This window comes from Eurosta solidaginis, chromosome 4, assembly GCF_040869045.1.
Source record: "Eurosta solidaginis isolate ZX-2024a chromosome 4, ASM4086904v1, whole genome shotgun sequence".
NCBI lineage: Eukaryota > Metazoa > Arthropoda > Insecta > Diptera > Tephritidae > Eurosta > Eurosta solidaginis.
In genome coordinates, this window is record NC_090322.1 from 143,098,258 (window position 1) to 143,115,583 (window position 17,326).

General features: G+C 38.2%; 1 protein-coding gene across 1 annotated transcript in view; it reads left to right on the plus strand.

Annotated features, from left to right (window-relative positions):
- The window catches only part of Vav (Vav guanine nucleotide exchange factor), a 257,307-nt gene that overhangs the window by 230,582 nt on the left and 9,399 nt on the right, over positions 1–17,326 (plus strand). The window lies entirely within an intron of this gene.

A 17,326-nucleotide genomic window follows, 5' to 3' on the forward strand; every position in this document is an offset into this window, starting at 1 on the left:
CACTTGTGTTTTACGTGCGCTCGCGTCTGCTCTCAAATCGTTAGTAAAATTGCGCGCTGATGACCAGTCGTATTTTTGACAATAGGAAAGTTTATGATGTATGTTCATGCGTGCTGTTACTCAAGGCGGAACGGCACAGGGTGATCAACACCCCGCCCCCCGTGAATCCCCCTGGGATTCACCATTGATCATTAGTCTGGCAAGACGCGACGCTGGTCGTCGTAAAACTCCGTTGCTAGTTCGTACTTCGTCGACTCGCACTTGGCCATCTCTGGCTGGGAAGACCTTCGTAATGCGGCCTCGTTGCCATTGCCTACGGTGTAACGATGGATCGCATATGATTACCAGGTCACCAACTTGTAGCGGGTTCGTCTTCTCTTGCCACTTAGGACGGCATATCAACTGCGGCAGATACTCTATCACCCACCGTTTCCATAAACGATCCTTAAGGTTCTGTGCAATTCTCCACTGCTTTCGGAGGCATATCTTTTCGTCCACCGGGTGCGGTGTTTGGGTAGAATTCACACAGCCGAGCAAGAAGTGGTTTGGTGTGAGTGGTTCGTCGGTGTCGTGTGCTACGGGCAAATCGGTTAGTGGGCGCGAATTTATTATATTTTCCGCCTCTATTAATACACTTTGCAACGTATCCACCCTCGGTGCAACCTCCTTTAGCGGTTTACTCAAGAGCGATTTGCCTACTCTTATTAGCCGCTCCCAACAGCCACCCGAACTCGGATTCGATGGGCAGTTAAACACCCACTCGATATTGTATTTACTCGCTTCGGATCGTATGCTATCGGCGTCGAGCAGCTGCTCTGCTGCCTTTAACTCCTTCTGTGCACCTATGAAATTGGTTCCATTATCACTTCTGATCCTCACTGGCACACCACGGCGGTTTATAAAATTGCGTAGACATAGGATGAAGGCATCACTGGACAAGTTCTCCGCTAATTCAATATGGGCCGCCCGGACTGTGAGGCACGTGAAAATAACACCCCATCGCTTCTCTCTCCGCCTTCCAATTGCCACATTGAATGGACCAAATAAATCGACACCCGTGTAGGAGAATGGTCGCACGAACGGTGTAACACGGTCGGCCGGTAGCTGACCCATTAGTGGTGGTTGTGGTTTGGCATTGGCAAGCATACATGTAGTGCACTTTCTTTGTACCGCCTTGAGCAGTGCCTTCAAATTTGGGATCCAATACTTCTGTCCCACTGTGTTGATGGTTATGGCGAAATTCTGATGGTGATTTCGTTCGTGAATATATTTGACAATCAAGAACGAAACGGCGTGCTTCGGTGGCAACAGTATCGGTCGTCTAGCCTGCATTGGCAAATACGTGGCCTCATCAATGCGACCACTCAGTCGTAGTACTCCAGTTTCGTCCATATAAGGTGACATTTTATATAATGAACTATGTTTGTTGACTTTGCCCGATGCTAATAATTCAGCTTTCTCAGTGGAATAGCACTCTCTTTGGACTAGTCTGCAAATCATCATTTCAGCCTCGCTAATTTCTGCCATGTTCAATCTCATTGACGGATCTTCGTTGTTGTTGAATTGCTTACGTAGAATTGCTACTGCACGCAACACCCAAGCCATCGTACGACGCAACTTTGAGAATGAACTGAAACGTGAGAAATTTATGAGTGTACTATTGGACTGAACAAATAAAATAATGTCATTCTTAATTTTTTCTGGTAGGCTAGTTTCTGTCTCTAATGTCGTGATAGGGCAATGTGTCTCGCCGTGTTTCAGGAAGTCTGGACCTTTTATCCAATGACTGTTTACTTCAAATTTTGGCGGGCATGATGGGCGTGTGCCAGCATCTGCAGGATTTTGAGCCGTCGTTACCCAACGCCACTGATTTTGCGAAGTGGAGGTAAGGATTTCGGATATTCGGTGACCCACGAAAGCTTTATATCTCCTATGCGATGAGTGAAGCCATTGCTGAACCGTTTGTGAATCGGTCCAGAAAATCGTACGGACAATGTTGATCTCTAAATATTCGCTTATCATTTTGAACAACCGTGTACCCAGAACCGCGGCCTGCAGTTCTAACCTTGGAATTGACATAAGTTTTGTTGGGGCTGTACGTGTTTTGCCCATTATGAAGCTAACGTCAGTATCAAATTCGTGTATTACTCGCATGTAACCAACCGCCGCAAAGGCTGCCTGACTGGCATCAACGAACATGTGCACCTCGACCTTACCCACACTTGCCACGTGCAGTGAGTAACATCGAGCAATTTTGAATTGTTTTATGTTAGGGAACTCCTGCCACCATGAAGACCACTTCTTCCCCAATTCTCCTGGTAGAACCTCGTACCATTCGATTTGTCGATTCCACGTTTCCTGCATTAGAATTTTAGTGAATAGTAAGAAATTAGCTAACATACCATACGGGTCAAACACCGCCATCACAATTCGTAGTAGCTCGCGTTTTGTTGGCGCACGCCTCCCCTCTAGGACTTCTTGCGGGACCCGATGGAACTTAGTATGGAATTCGAAGCTGTCTTCACCTGTATTCCAGTACAGGCCAAGTACCTTGTCTGTTGTTGCATTGTGTTCCATATTGACTGTTTTCTGGTCGAGTGATGAATATAGATTTAGCTTGTTTTGTACTTCGCTACTGTTTGATATAAAGTTTCGCAGCTCAAACCCTGCTCGTCGGTTGATATTAACTATTTGTTGACAGAGCCTTGCTGCTTGGTCTGCATTTTCGAAACTGGCTACTAAGTCGTCGACATAATGGTTGTTGCGTATTATTACCACTTCATTCGGATATTGTGCTCGGAAACCATCTGCGTTTTTGTTCTTTATATATTCGGCTATGCACGGCGAACAAACAGCGCCGAAGATTAAAGATGTCATGGCATATTCTTGTATTGGATGGCTCGGATCACCATCACGCCATAAGAAGCGCTGGGCATGTTGGTCAACTCGGCACACTTTAATTTGCTAAAACATCTCGCGAATATCAGCTGATACTCCAATTTGCCCCTGGCGAAATTCTAATAAAATTCGTATCAGTGGCTGTGCTTGTTCTGGGCCTCTTAAAAGTGCTGAGTTCAGTGAAACTTTGTCTACGCTGGCGGCGGCATCAAAAACGATTCGCATTTTTTCAGGTTTATACGGATTGATTACCGCAAAGTGGGGCAAATACCAGATATGTGGATATGGTGCGCTGATTTCCGATTCGCTTAGTTTCCTGGCGTATCCTTTATTTAAGTACTTATTTATTTCTTGTTTATACCGCATGCCAAACTCGACGTCGTCTCTCATCTTTCGTTCTACTGCCATCAAACGATTTTCGGCCATCGGACGGCTGTTAGGTAATTTTGGTGGACACAGTTTCAACAGGAGGCCAACTTCATACTGTTCATTGAGTCGCTTAGCTGTTTTCTCCAGTATCTGGCGTGCTTGCTTCTCCTCGTCTGACTCTAATTGTGTTACTGACGGATTTGTACCGAATGTATCCGCTGTTAGGTACTCATTTACCACGTCATGGAGTTGTCGATATTCCTTCAGATGCAGAACACGAGGATTAGAAGCCGACTGAACGTTTGTCGGACCATATGCTACCCAACCTAGCGGAGTTTTTGCAGCCAACGGACTATCATTGCCGGCTTGGACGATTGTTGTAGTGGCACCGAGGTAAGCATGCTTAAGGTCAATTAGCATTACTGGCTTTGCGAAATTATAACTTGAGATTGGTAAATCTTCCATATGTACAAAATTCTCTTTATTGAATGATTGCTCAGGCAAATTCAAATTCTTCACTGTGTATACGTCTTTCAGCACAAATTTGTGTTTGTTTGTACAATTCTCAATCTCGATATTTATTTTGCAAGCCTGTTCGGTTACTACCTTATTATCGTACCATTGCAGCGTAAGCGGTTGCAGGTCACCTTTTGCACCAATCATGTCTGCAATTTCTGCTTCCATGATTGATATTGATGAACCTTCGTCAAACATTGCAACTATTTCCCGTTTGCCATGTGGACCATAAACATTAACTGGCAACATCTTAAATAATAATTGTTCGGTGTGTTGCTTCACACGGCAATTTAACAGTGGCTGTACATTGACATTTTCTGACGTGCCTTGATGTGCTGTGCTGGTAGCTATATCTTTATTGTGGAGTAATGAGTGATGGTACCGTCGGCATCCGTTGACTTCACACTTTTGTTTTGAACGGCATTTGGATGTGCCATGACCCTGGCGCAAGCATGAGAAGCAGAGCTGTTGCGATTTTACTAACTCCCATCGACTGTTAACGTCCATTGCTTTAAAAGATCCGCACTGTGACATTGTATGTTTACCATTGCATTTATAGCACGAACCATTTTCTTTAGCTTGGTCAATATGCATTAAGCGGCGTGGATTATTCGGTTGCGTTTGCTGTCTACTATGCGTGTTTATTGTCGGCATTAAGCTAATTACTCTAGCCAGTTCGCTGAGCCACTCCGAAAAATGTTCAATTGTCGGAAAGGGCTGTATCGTCGCTGCGTGTTTCGTCCAGTCGAATTGTCTGGCTAGTGGCAATTTAGAAACCATTTGCTCAAGTAAAGTTATGTTCGCTAAATGTTGTTGGCACTTTGCTGACTTTAAAAATGGAACAACGTTTCGCACCTTAGATGAAAACGGTATAATTTTCTCGATTTTGTTGTCTAATATTGGCGGCAAATTTTGTAGTTGATTTACCTGATGCTTTACCAAAATGTCGGGCCGACCGAACCTAAACTCAAGTTCACTTAAAACGTTCGGCACATCATTCGGGTAAATCAACATGGACGCCACTGCCTCTTTTGCCGGTCCGGTTAGGCACTTTTGCAGTCGCATTAAATTTTGGCGATGACTATAATGGAATGTCTCTGTGGTGTCTTTGAAATTGGCGAAGAATAATGGCCACTCGTCAATATTTCCGCTAAACATTGGTAGGTCGTATAATTTTATGCGAGAGTCAGTATCAGCCACAACTACCACTTGACTATCATTTTGAGCTGGCTGCCCATTCTCTATGTTGGCGGCTTGTGACTGCATACCTTCTCGTAACCTGATTATGTCCCTTTGGCTTTCTACGGTGCTCTGTCTAAGCTCCTCAACCGACGTTCGTAAAGCGTTTAACGTGGCAACAATTGTACTTATATTATCATCGCCGCCTGTACCTTCCATGTTCGGCTGTTCGTTATTGTTCGCAGTTCCGCTATTTCTCCTTTCTACCACTCGATTTCGTAGCGAATAACTACTGTTTTCTGACATGCACTCGCGTGATTAATCTGTAGTTATTAACGGCTTGCAATTTCCCGTTAGACGGAGCACCCAAATTTATATAAAGCTGTACCTTGACGAGGTGCTCAAACTACAGGATTAATTCTTACCCTCATTAAACGCGGGACAAGATTGTAAATTATTTATTTGCAAAGCGTGTGAACATATAAACTTTCCTTAGACGGAGCGCACAAAAGTGTAAAAACTGTTAAAGACTGATTAAACTTATTTGTGACTTACGATTTGGCCGTCCGAACAATGGAATAAATATACGCTGTATTTTAATAAAGTATTTAATAAATGAATTACTTGTTACAATTATATTTGATTGCTTTTCATTTAGACAATGTGATTTATAGCGCAGATTGTAATTGTATGTGGAACCTCTGATCGATGATGTAACTTAGTGTCCTCTTGGTTGCGAATATTGCATTGACTTCAATTTGGTGCAATGTTTAATTGTAGAATGTTTAAAAATGTTATTCACATATCGTCTCCAAATATCGTCGGTTTGTATTGTAAAATGTGATCGCACAATATGGTCGTTTTATATCACAAAATGTTGGTTGAATTGCCGATTAAATGTTACATAAATTGATTGTTGGTTAAATTGTCGTTGGTTACATAAATTGTATCATAAATTGGTTGAATTGATTGTAAAATAACTTGTCGGTTTAATGGAAAATGTTGTCAGAAATGTTGTCGTTTACACTTGTCGTTTTACACTTGTCGATTTACACTTGTGTTCTACGTGCGCTCGCGTCTGCTCTCAAATCGTTAGTAAAATTGCGCGCTGATGACCAGTCGTATTTTTGACAATAGGAAAGTTTATGATGTATGTTCATGCGTGCTGTTACTCAAGGCGGAACGGCACAGGGTGATCAACAAGTACTATGCACTAAGATTTTATGAACTGTAACAGGCATATTAAACCATGGATAGAGATCTATGTATAGTTTTTTAATCTCGACCGCAAATTTTTCAAATCTTTGGATATTTATATTGTACCCAGATGCTAATGCGCGAAGGAGAGTGTCGAATCTTTTGATGATCGTTACATCCAATCCCGTAATCTCAGCACTAGCCTCAGAATTTTCGAAATACCTACGAGCAGTGTTGCCGTCATTGGTATTGCCGAAACCTGGTTTTGGTTTATCTACTATCAATCCAAGTACACTTTTAAATTTGTTCTGGATTTCGTTGGAACGTAGCTTTACACTCTCTTTATCTGCCTCATTCCTAAGCTGCCAGGATTTACTTCGAGGCGATAACTTATGTGAAGCAAGCATTCAAAACATCTTATCCATGCATGGAGAGTAGACAAACCAAAACCAAGATTATCTCGGCTAGGCGTACAGTCCCGTAACTCATTATTCATATCTTTTGGAGTGGCACCACAAATATAAAACTTTTGTGCGGAAGAAGTTTCAGTCAAAGCATTGCAAACTTTTCCGTCAATCACTGTTAGAAACATATTGTGATTTACGGAAACTTCGTATTCTTCAAGCATGTTCTTTGTTGGCAACAACGAATTTATCTCCTCTAAAACTTTGTTCGTTTCAAAAACAATAAAATCTTTTGTTTCTTTAGAAAAAATAAATTTAATTGGACGACAATACATGGTAGAAGGTCGCGGATTCTGCCAAACAATGTTAGCTTTTTCATCCTGTAATTGAAGAGGAACGAAAGAAAATATAAACAAAAACTCATTAGTGTCAGAACTGCATGTAAACTTTTGCTTATATGTGCTATGGCCAGAGCTTCCATCGCAACCCCACTTGCTGATTAAAGTATACGTCAAGTTTGTAGGTAATAAACTAACAAAAACTTCTTGATTTGCTAAAACTAAACGCTCAACAGTTTTATCTAATACGGACTGGACTTTAATTTCCGCACGTGTATCACCCACATCAATTTCATTTGGACAGATTCTGCCTTAGCTTTTCTTAGACTATAAAATGATGGATAAACCTTATGGCCTGCCCTGATGCTCCACTTCCGAGTCGTTTTGTACCCATGAGTCGTCGACTTGCTATCTACGTAGTATGCTAAAGCTTCTACATTGCTCAAGCATCTGGCTCACATGTCATCTTTTTGCCGGATATTTGAGTGGTTTCCTGTGATTTTTATATAATGTTAGTAACATTTCTGTTGCCGGACATACGCGTTGATACTTCTGCCGCATAAAGTAACTCACCAGGACTTCTAGATTGCAAGAGGTCATCCACTCGACGCTGTTTGGTTTTTTCACTGCAGCTAACAAAGTCCTTCTTTCGTCTTCCGGGGCCGGGGTTACCTGAAGAAGTGGTTGGTTGGTCTGATGGCAACTTTGAATCCACCGTTATTGTAAATGTGAAGTCTGGACTCGAAAGCCACTCCGAGTTTTTATTCAAAAATCGCTCCTTATGTCTTCCAGAAGTGTTCCACTTTCGATCCAGCTTCGACGAATATGCCGATATTTGTAAGCTTAAACTGTTTATCGAATACTCGGTTGCTTCGCTTAAATTGTACTTAAGTACAACAAAACACAATAATTCTTTATATCTGGTTTCCTTCGAATGTTGAACCCAAATGTCAAAAAACTCCGTTCTTGGTACGGTTATAACTAAACTGCTTTGTGTTGTTGATTTTCCGCCAGGGTGAATAGTTGATGATTGTTGTGCTGCCATCTTAAGTGTCGTTGATCGTTCAGATTTGTTATCAGTTGTGCAGTATTTATATTACATTCAGGTATTGGCGTAGATGCTACCAAATGGGGTTGTTTTGTGTAGCTTTCCTGTGTGGTTATACCTGCATTAGGATTGCTTTGTAGGTACCTGTTTTTATGCCTTGGTGACTGGTGCGGTAGGTTGTGGCAGGTTGAAGTCAGTGATCTTCGCCTTTTTGCTTTTGGTGTGCTCTGGTTGACCTTGCGCGTTTATTTTTGTGTGTTTTATGGCTACGTGTTTGTTCCCTGTACCTGGGAATTGGTTTTGCCGTTTGTAGATCAGCTTTAAAGGTTCAAATATCTCGTCGGAGCTGGTACGTACATACATCCTATTTTGTATGTAGAGATAACTAAATCTACAAAAAAAAAAAATTTTAAAATAGATGTGCAAAGAATTCGTAATGGTTTTTTCTTTCGACTATTAGAGCATACTTGCGACTATAACCTATGTAAAATTTAGCCCGGATGTCCGCGGATGTATGTAACTTTTTTGTCCCTAAAGTGAAAAATATAGAGAAAAAATACCTTTTATTCTTAATAACGGAATGTTAAATATATTGAAAATACTCTAATTGCGAAAGAATTACTATTAGAAATTTTTACTTACCTTCGAGCTTAGAATCCATCAAAAAAATTATATAAATGTGTTCACTTTGGTGGAAATATGAAGCTTAATATTCAACAAGAATTTTGCAAATCAATCACTGCATTTTACGACCACTCCTGCCTTCTTACTTCAATTACTCAATATATATGGGCAAAAATATCAAAAAAAAAGCAAAAATGCCGTTATTTTGTTTGTTTTCTTTCATTTCTCATTACACTTTTCTTGGAATAAGAACTTTGTTTTTGTTCAGCTAGCTTGCTCTACACGAAACACTGTGCGACGGTTACATAACATATGTCAGATACAATTAATCAAATTATTTTTGCACATGCTCTTATAGTGTTCGTTTTTCGGCAGTAGGTTAGGTTAAATCTTATTATTTTTTTGTTATTAAAAAAGTAGTAAATAACCGATAATATTCAAAAATTCATATACATACATATGTATATAACCCACTCATAATTGACATATTTTAACCATTTATATAATTTCGTTTTTACTTCTAAATTTTTTTTATAGAAATGTTATTTCAAAGTCATATAAATCTACGATGTTCACAACGTTCATATATTTTAAGAGTTCAAGATAAAAAACCGGAGATACAGTCTTGTAGCCATTAAATTTTAGTCTAACAAAGTGCCACTTTTGAGAGCAGTTTTAAAGTCGCCTTCTAAAAAAAATTGTAGAAATTCCAAGCGATTTTTAAGCGACCGTATTATCGAAAGTATTAGTTTCACAATAAAAACGAATTTTGGCTTATTTGAGGGTTTGAATGCCATATTGATTGTTACTTATGTTCCATATTCTATAGATTTTTTTTCGTGCGACTAAAATTAGCTTTTATAATTTTAAATACTGTGATGCTGCTTTAAAAACATAAATTTTTATATGATGAAGTTAATTCTCCTTGGGGAGAGGGGTTCAACCCCCGCCCCCTGCAGCAGGGCATTAACGGCACCTGTTAAATTTGTAACATTCACCTTAAGATCTTCCATTCTTGCTATAGTTTAGAAAAAGAAGGTATATTTAATTACTGTTAGTATTTTCTTCTTACAGCACCACTAAGTTCATACGTAGTGTTATATTGTGTTCGCTGTTTTTTTTTTCTTCGGAAAGCTGGCCTCTATATATTTTTTGATTGTTTTTTCTTCGCTCTTTTCAATATAAGCTTCTTTACACTTTACAGCTTTTGTTTCTCAATTGTACCCTTAAAGGATCTTCACTTTCACCAAGCGGGGCCTACTCGGGCGCCACTTAAAGGATCCTAGATCCTTTCACCAAAAAAATAAAGGAGCCAACTCGCTCCACACAAACTAGAAGGTTTGGAGTTAATACAAAACAAGAAATTTAAATTTAACACAAATATCTTTATTGAATGGTTAATTATTGGCTTATAAACAACCCGACTTAATCACACGGATCCCCGACAGCAACTGCCCAAACGTTCTTGGCAGTTTGCCCATAAACCTCAGCGCCGGCGGCAGTGGCGCTACCCTTACGCAAGTGTATTCGAATGCTGGTGAGAACGACTGTGGCCTTGATTTCCCACAAGCGTTGCGTTATGAAATTATTGGTATTGCATTTCATGATGAAATACAAATGTGCTGACGTTGCGGCGCGTGTGTCGATCTAACGTGGAAATGGTATGACTTGGCAGTGGCTGAGCGTGTTAACTTACATAAGTTAGGTTCCTTGCCCTTACAAGGAACAAAAAAATTTAATATTTTGGTCTTATTTGGACAGCGTGTCCGCTTTATTCGAAGGAAATCATAAACTCCCATTTATTGTTACAAATTATTATATATTTGTATATTATATAATTTTAAAAATTTATTATATAATTATAATAAAATTATTATATAATTTTTTTAATTTTGTTTGCCATTCGCGGGAAATGGTATCTTTCCAAAATTTGAGCTTTATTTTCCTTACAATTTTTATGAGCTCTCATATGCTCTTCAATTATTATCTCCTGCTGTCTATGGTTATCAGGTACATATGTCTTCCTTTATTCTTTGAGTGAGCCTTATTTTGTATTCGCTGAAATGCAGTGGGCATTTGTATTTTCCCCATTATGAATTCTTAAGTTTTTATGCAATTAATTACTGAAGGGTTCAAATATTTTTTCAAAATTGATATCAAAATCTGTTCCGAATAATCCGGTTGGTTTATCAAATGCCGGTGATATGTAGGGAACACGATCGTAGGATGGCCCACTATCAATATTTAAAAAAAAAAAATTGATTTTTGAAGGCATTCTGATATAGATGCCAACAGGTATCCTCGATAACGCATCAGCGACAACATTCTTTGTTATAGGTTGTAAAAGAGCTCGTAAGAGAACTCCAGAGCTGACTCCTATCTTTTCATTTTCGAATTGTTATTCTTATTTCTAAGCGCGTATGTGAGAGATTGGTTGTCGGTAAAGATTTCCACGTTCGCTGATACATATAAAAAGTTCCTAAATGAGTTTATGGCCCAGCTCTACTTAAGGTTCTTGAGATGAACGCTAATGGCTTAGTGTCTTGTGATAAGACGGCTACAAGAGCAAATTTTGAGGCATCTGTCACTAACTGAAAACTTTTATTATAGTCGGGATATGCGAGAACTGAGTCAATCTTTTATGTTTTCGAAGGCTCTTGTGGCTTCTTCATTTAAAATTATTTTGACCTTTGAAGATTTATTCTTCGATATTCTCCCATCTTCCCCTCTTAGAAGAGATGTAAGAGTTTCGCTAGCTTTGCATAGTCTTTTATGTAGCAGATGCTGATTTAGCAAGAATGTAAAAATGTATTTCGCTAATTTAAATAAAAAGAAGACCAATTCCCTGTTTACAGTTTAATTCTACTTTAATATTTATCTTGACACAGCTATTATTGGCTTTTTGGTCAATAATTAGCGTAAGTGTCAACTCGGCAGTTATTGGTGAGAAATTAAGTCAGCACGTGTTAACTTATATATATAAGTTAAGAAGGCCAAGGACTAGGCCTCCAAAAAAAATTTAAGTTAAGTTATAAACTGCAAAGAACGAATGAAACTAATTGATTTGGTTCTTAAGTGTATTTACCATTTACTTCGATGTCCAAAAACAGAATGCATTTTATTCTATATTAAAAGCTAACTCTAAGCTTCTAAATTAGTTTAACTAATTTCTTATTTGCTGACACTGCACTTCCCACGATTGGCCAAAATAATAATTTATCGCTTGCGTGGCAAATCACACGATTTGCATCTTATCTGCATAACTGATATCATATCGCTTACGCTGCAGTTCACATGAATTGCATTTCGTCTGCTTACGCAATATGATATGATATCAATTACCTGCGTTGGCTTCGCTCGTGTTTGTTGAAGTATGGTGTCAGCACATTCTTACTAGTAAGTATGTTTGCCCCTTGTTAGATAACCCCCCCTCCCCCCCTCCCCGTGTTCTTATGGGAACGGCGAAATGTACCAAGGCTTCGTTTCAAAGTACATTAGTCTTTAAATAATTAGAGTTTTAGTCAGGGGAGGCTGTGTCATTCCTTTTTAGTCGTCGAAAATCAGATTGAAGGCAACCTACTAAGGCAATCGCTACAAATTTTCTTTCCTTTTTTGAAATAGAATTTCAAAGGATTGAAAACCAGCTCGACTAGTCTTTTTACTTCAAACTTATTTAGCGCTTCGTATATTTTGGGGTTCTCAGCGTGACTTTCTTTAACATTATCTTTTATATTTTTAGCTGTTGATCTAGTTGTGACTTTCATTATTTTGCATGCTTCCACTGACATTTCTTTTAAATTTGTTATATTGATGCGAGACAATGCGTCCGCGACGTGGTTTTCTTTTCCGGCAATGTAATCTTCAAAATCATATTCTTCTAGTTCGAGTCTTACTCGTGTTAATTTAGATGAAAGACTTTTCATCGAGGAAAGGTATGTTAAAGGGCGATGGTCGGTTTTAATTAGAAATTTTCTGCCATAGGCGTATGGTCTGAAGAAGTTTATGGCCCAATGGATTGCTGCTAATTCTGTTTCTATTGTTGCTTTGTTTGTTTTAAATTTTGTGAATGACCGTGAGGCGTAAGCAATTGGTAACTGTTTGCCATCGTGTTCTTGGCTAAGCACTGCTCCACATGCATACCCACTAGTGTCTGTTGTTATGCAGAATTCTTTACAGAAATCTGGATATTGCCAAAGTGTTGGACTAATTAATGCTTCTTTTAAATAGACAAAAGCTTTTTGACATTCTTCTGTCCAATCGAAGGAAACATTCTTTTTGCAAAGCCTAGTTAATTTTCTTGAGTATTCTGCGAAATTCGGTACGAATCTTCTGTAATAATTGCAGAACGCTACGAACCTTTTAACTTAATCTGCTGTTTTTGGTGTTGGGTAGTTTTCAACTGTTTCAAATTTGTTTGTATTCCCTCGCTTGTGCCTTTATGTCCTAAATAAGTTACTTCTTCGCTGAAAAATAAACATTTGTCTGGATGGAGCTTTAGGTTGTATTTCCTACAAGTGGAGAACACGTCTATTAAGTTTTTCAGCATGTGGTTTTCGGAACATCCTAGTACAACTAAATCATCCATATAGAGAAATGCTTGTGATGGTTTGAGGCCTGCAAATGCCAGTGTCATCATTCTTTGGAATGAGTTTGGTGCTACTTTTAATCCATAGGGTAATCTTTTGAATATATAAGTGCCGTTTTCCGCTGTGAATGAGGTTATATCTCTAGAATCTGGGTTTTGATGAAAACCTGACATGAGGTCTAGGCATGAAAAATATTTGGCTCTTCCAAGTTGGTCTGAAATATCATCAATTCTTGGAATTGGGAATTTGTCCGCTGCTAATTTTTTGTTTACTTGTCTGTAGTCGACTACCAGTCTCCATCTTTTTTCTGTATTGCCTGGTAGTGATTTTTTAGGTACCAGTAATATTGGACTATTATTCTCTGATATTGAGGGTTCTATACTGTCATCTTCGATCAATTTATTAACCTGTTTGCTTATTTCCCCTTTTTGTTTCTGGGGGCAATCTATAGTTTTTTATATAAACTGGTGTGTCGTCTTTCATGTGTAGTTTTTGCTTGTAAAAATTATTAGATGAAATTGGTTTTGTTTCTAGTGCAAATATGTCTATGAATTCTGAATTGACAAATTTTTGAGGAATTTTTAGTTAATCTTTTTAATTTTTCTGTGTCATTACTCTGTTTGTTGTGTGTGTTTGTTTTAATTAAATTGTAGTCATCTAGATTTTCTGTATGTATTTTGTAATTTTGAATAGTTGTGTTTTCTTGTGTGGTGCTAATAATTCTGACGAAAGTTTGATCTTTATTTGTGATTGTGTTTGCTACAAAAATGCCTTCGGATAATTGTTGATGGGGTATGAAGATGTTTTTATTATCAGTGTTTACTGTTACTTGTCTAATGACTTCAAATCTAGCAGGGATAGTAATTGTGTTAGCAGACAGGTAATTTGTTAGATACATTGTGATTGTTTGGGGAAATCATATGGTCTTAGGATTAATTTATCCTCTGTTTTGCCATAATCTAGAATACAATTATATTTCTTTGTAAAGTCCAAACCTATTATTCCATCGCACGGTATTGGAAAGTCGTCTCATACGACGTGAAATTTATGGTAAATTAGAAGGTCATCACCTTTTAAATCAGTTTTGACTGTGCCCAATGTACTAGTTATACCCTGACCAATGCCCTTTAAGTCTGTTATTTGTTCTGTATTTATTTTTGCATGATTAATTATTTGATTCTTTTTAATTATGGAGATATCTGCTCCTGTGTCTACTAAAAAATTTGAAATTGAGTTATTTAATGATGTTTTTGTAGATATGTAACGTGGAGTTTCCTGGTTTTCCTGCTGGGTACAATTGCGCACGTTACGAGTCTGATTGTACTGTCTGTTGTCATTTTGGGTTTGTGGTCCTCTTTGAGCATTGTTATTTGTTCTCGAATTATTGTTGTATCTCGGCTGTGGTCTAAATCTTCTGCCTCGGTAATTCCCATAGTTGTTACTTCGGTAGCCTCCGCGGAAATTACTTCGATATTGATTTTGTTGCCGTATATTTAAAATTGTGTTCGGGCTGCCTGTGATTTCCGTGCAGCTGTTTGTGAAATTTGAAATTCCGTCGTTTATTGTTGTGAACGTTCCCGCCTGCATAATCATTTTCACTTTATCATTGGAGCAGTTCTTACACATAGCTTTGACTGCTGCTTGGGTATCATATCTCGTTGCCAAGTCTGGGTTTACTCCGTCCGAGATATAGGCTCCCTCCAATGACCTAGTTATTTTTTCTATCTCTTCAGTGTATTGGTTTGCAGTTTTGCTACGCTGTTGGATATTCAGGAGTTTTGCTGTCAAGACTTCTACTGATTCGCCTTTGATTGCAGGTTTTAATTTTAGTTTTATTTGTGTGATTGTATTATCGTAACTTATGAAATTTCTTGCCGTGCCTTTTAGCTTGGTCTTTATCATGGTTATAGCTATGGCTTCATGATTATCCTTGATTTGGTCGAGGATATCGAGGGCATCTAAGAAACTATGCAAATTTTCAGGCTTGCCATCAAACTCTGGTAGCACTGATGAGGCGGTTTTAATGAATTCTACTACGGTTTGTGGTATTGTGATATTAATGAGTGGGATATCTAGTGGTTTATTTTCATCCACTGATGAAGTGTGACTCAATGCTGGTGATGGGGTGTGGCTTCGGGAAAGTTCCGTTAGAACTGAGTTAAAGCCAACCTGGAGTTTTTCTTCTACTGTAGTTGGTATAGTTATTTCTATGTTGTATCTAGCTAAAGAGGATACTAATTTGTCTCGTACGTGGGAAAAGAATTGGTATGCTTCTGTTTGGTGTTCTTTGGTGAGTATATTATTTACCGTATTGATTACCTGTCCTATATTATTTAGGGCATCTACGATCGTGTTTAAATGTTTTACTATAGTTTCTGGATTTATCGTGGTGTTTTTATTTACGCAATTGTATGCTTTTTCTGTCTTAATTTTTTCTTCAGATAACGCTTCAAAGATTTGTTCCCATTTGTTAATTTCTATCTTGGGAAAGCATGAGGGAGAAAAAAAATTCCAAATTTAAAGCGTTTTTATAAGGATGACCTGAGCATTCCAATTTACTGAAAAATTGTTATGTTCATTTGTACTGAGAATTTTCTCTATATTTATTTTTTATTTCTTAAGTCTATAATTTTTTCTTTTAATTTTAGTCTATCTTCCTTTGGTTATATATTTAATAATTTAAAATGTTCAGCTATTTCCGTACCCGTTTTCTTCTTTTTATTGTCGGGGAAGTTATTATAGGAATTTCCTCCTTCTTGTAAAGCTTGTTTCGTCGCCGATACTATCGGTGTCGGACCTTGCTTAGCTGTTTTATTTTTTACGACTTCTTCTGAGTTTTTTATAAATTCCTTAATTGTGTCTTCGCATTTTTTAAAGAGTCTATGAAAATCTTCCCCAGTTTTAATCTCTTGCATAATAAGGAAGTAACTGCAACCTTTTTTTTTTCAACTTATTTGAGAATTTGTATTTATGTTGTTTTTTTTTTCAAGATTTTTCTATTAAGCTAGCCCTTCTGTGACAAAATTTATTCTAATTTAAAATGCTGATAAAAAAATGCTTTTTCTGCGATACGACAAAGTGCCTTTGCGAATGTAGTAATTCATTGTATCTCCTTTAGCTTCTAATAACTTCTCAAAAATGTCCTGTTTTTGTTGCCAATGTGTAGTTTTCCAGGACTTTAAAAAATTAGTCCTTTGTGTTTTTAACGTGAGCTGCTAGGCTCTTCTGGCCAGCTAGATCTTTAGCAGTTTTGCTAATTCTGATCTAGACTGGCAGGATCTTCCTCCAGCTAGATCTTTAGAAGGTTTGCCAATTTTGATCTAGACTGGCAGGATCGCCATGTAAAGAAAAAATGAATTGAACAACAAATGATTTGGCTGACCAACGCTGATGAGTAGCCGTTAATTGGCTTTATTGATGACATTCATTATTATTTATACAAAATTTCTTAACCTATACATATATACATTAATATTTACATATGGTACATGACTCAATAGTGAGGAATGCTTGGTCAGCGAATTATTATATTGACCTACATATTGTCAATATGATTCCTGCTTGAGCAGTTTAATACATTAGGATACTTGGCAAACGCGAATGAACTCATAGTAGTTATCTGGGTCAATGAACGAATGTTTGTAATGTTAAGCGTGTTTGAAGTGAGGTAAATTCCTCGCGATACTACAATAGTTGTTCCACAACGCTCTGGACATATTGCGAATCTTTAGCGTGTTATTATGGGTACGCTGAAAGTATCGCAAGTAACGAGTGGCCGTTTCCAGTGTGTTTTTATGTGTACGCTCAGGTTAACTCTTAAAGCCGGCCCAAGTGTGTTCTTATGTGTACCCTTGGGATAATTTTTTTCAAAAGGAAAATTTTGCCGCATCCTGAAGGGAACGGCAAGGTGCATACTGCATACAAAATATTTTGTGTACATGTCACGGTCGCAGAAGTCGTTAACAATTTTTCGGCCTTCGGTATGGTGAGGTCCGTCCTAGAAGTATAGGTGTATGGACTCACCCAGCCAATGTGATTATGCGTGCACTCGGAATAGCAATAGTGGGGCCGTAGGATAATTCACTTATCAAATGTTTCACTTTTCGTGGTAAACTTCATTCGCTCACCATAGGATATTTGGGGTCACAGGCTCGTTTCTTTTGATAT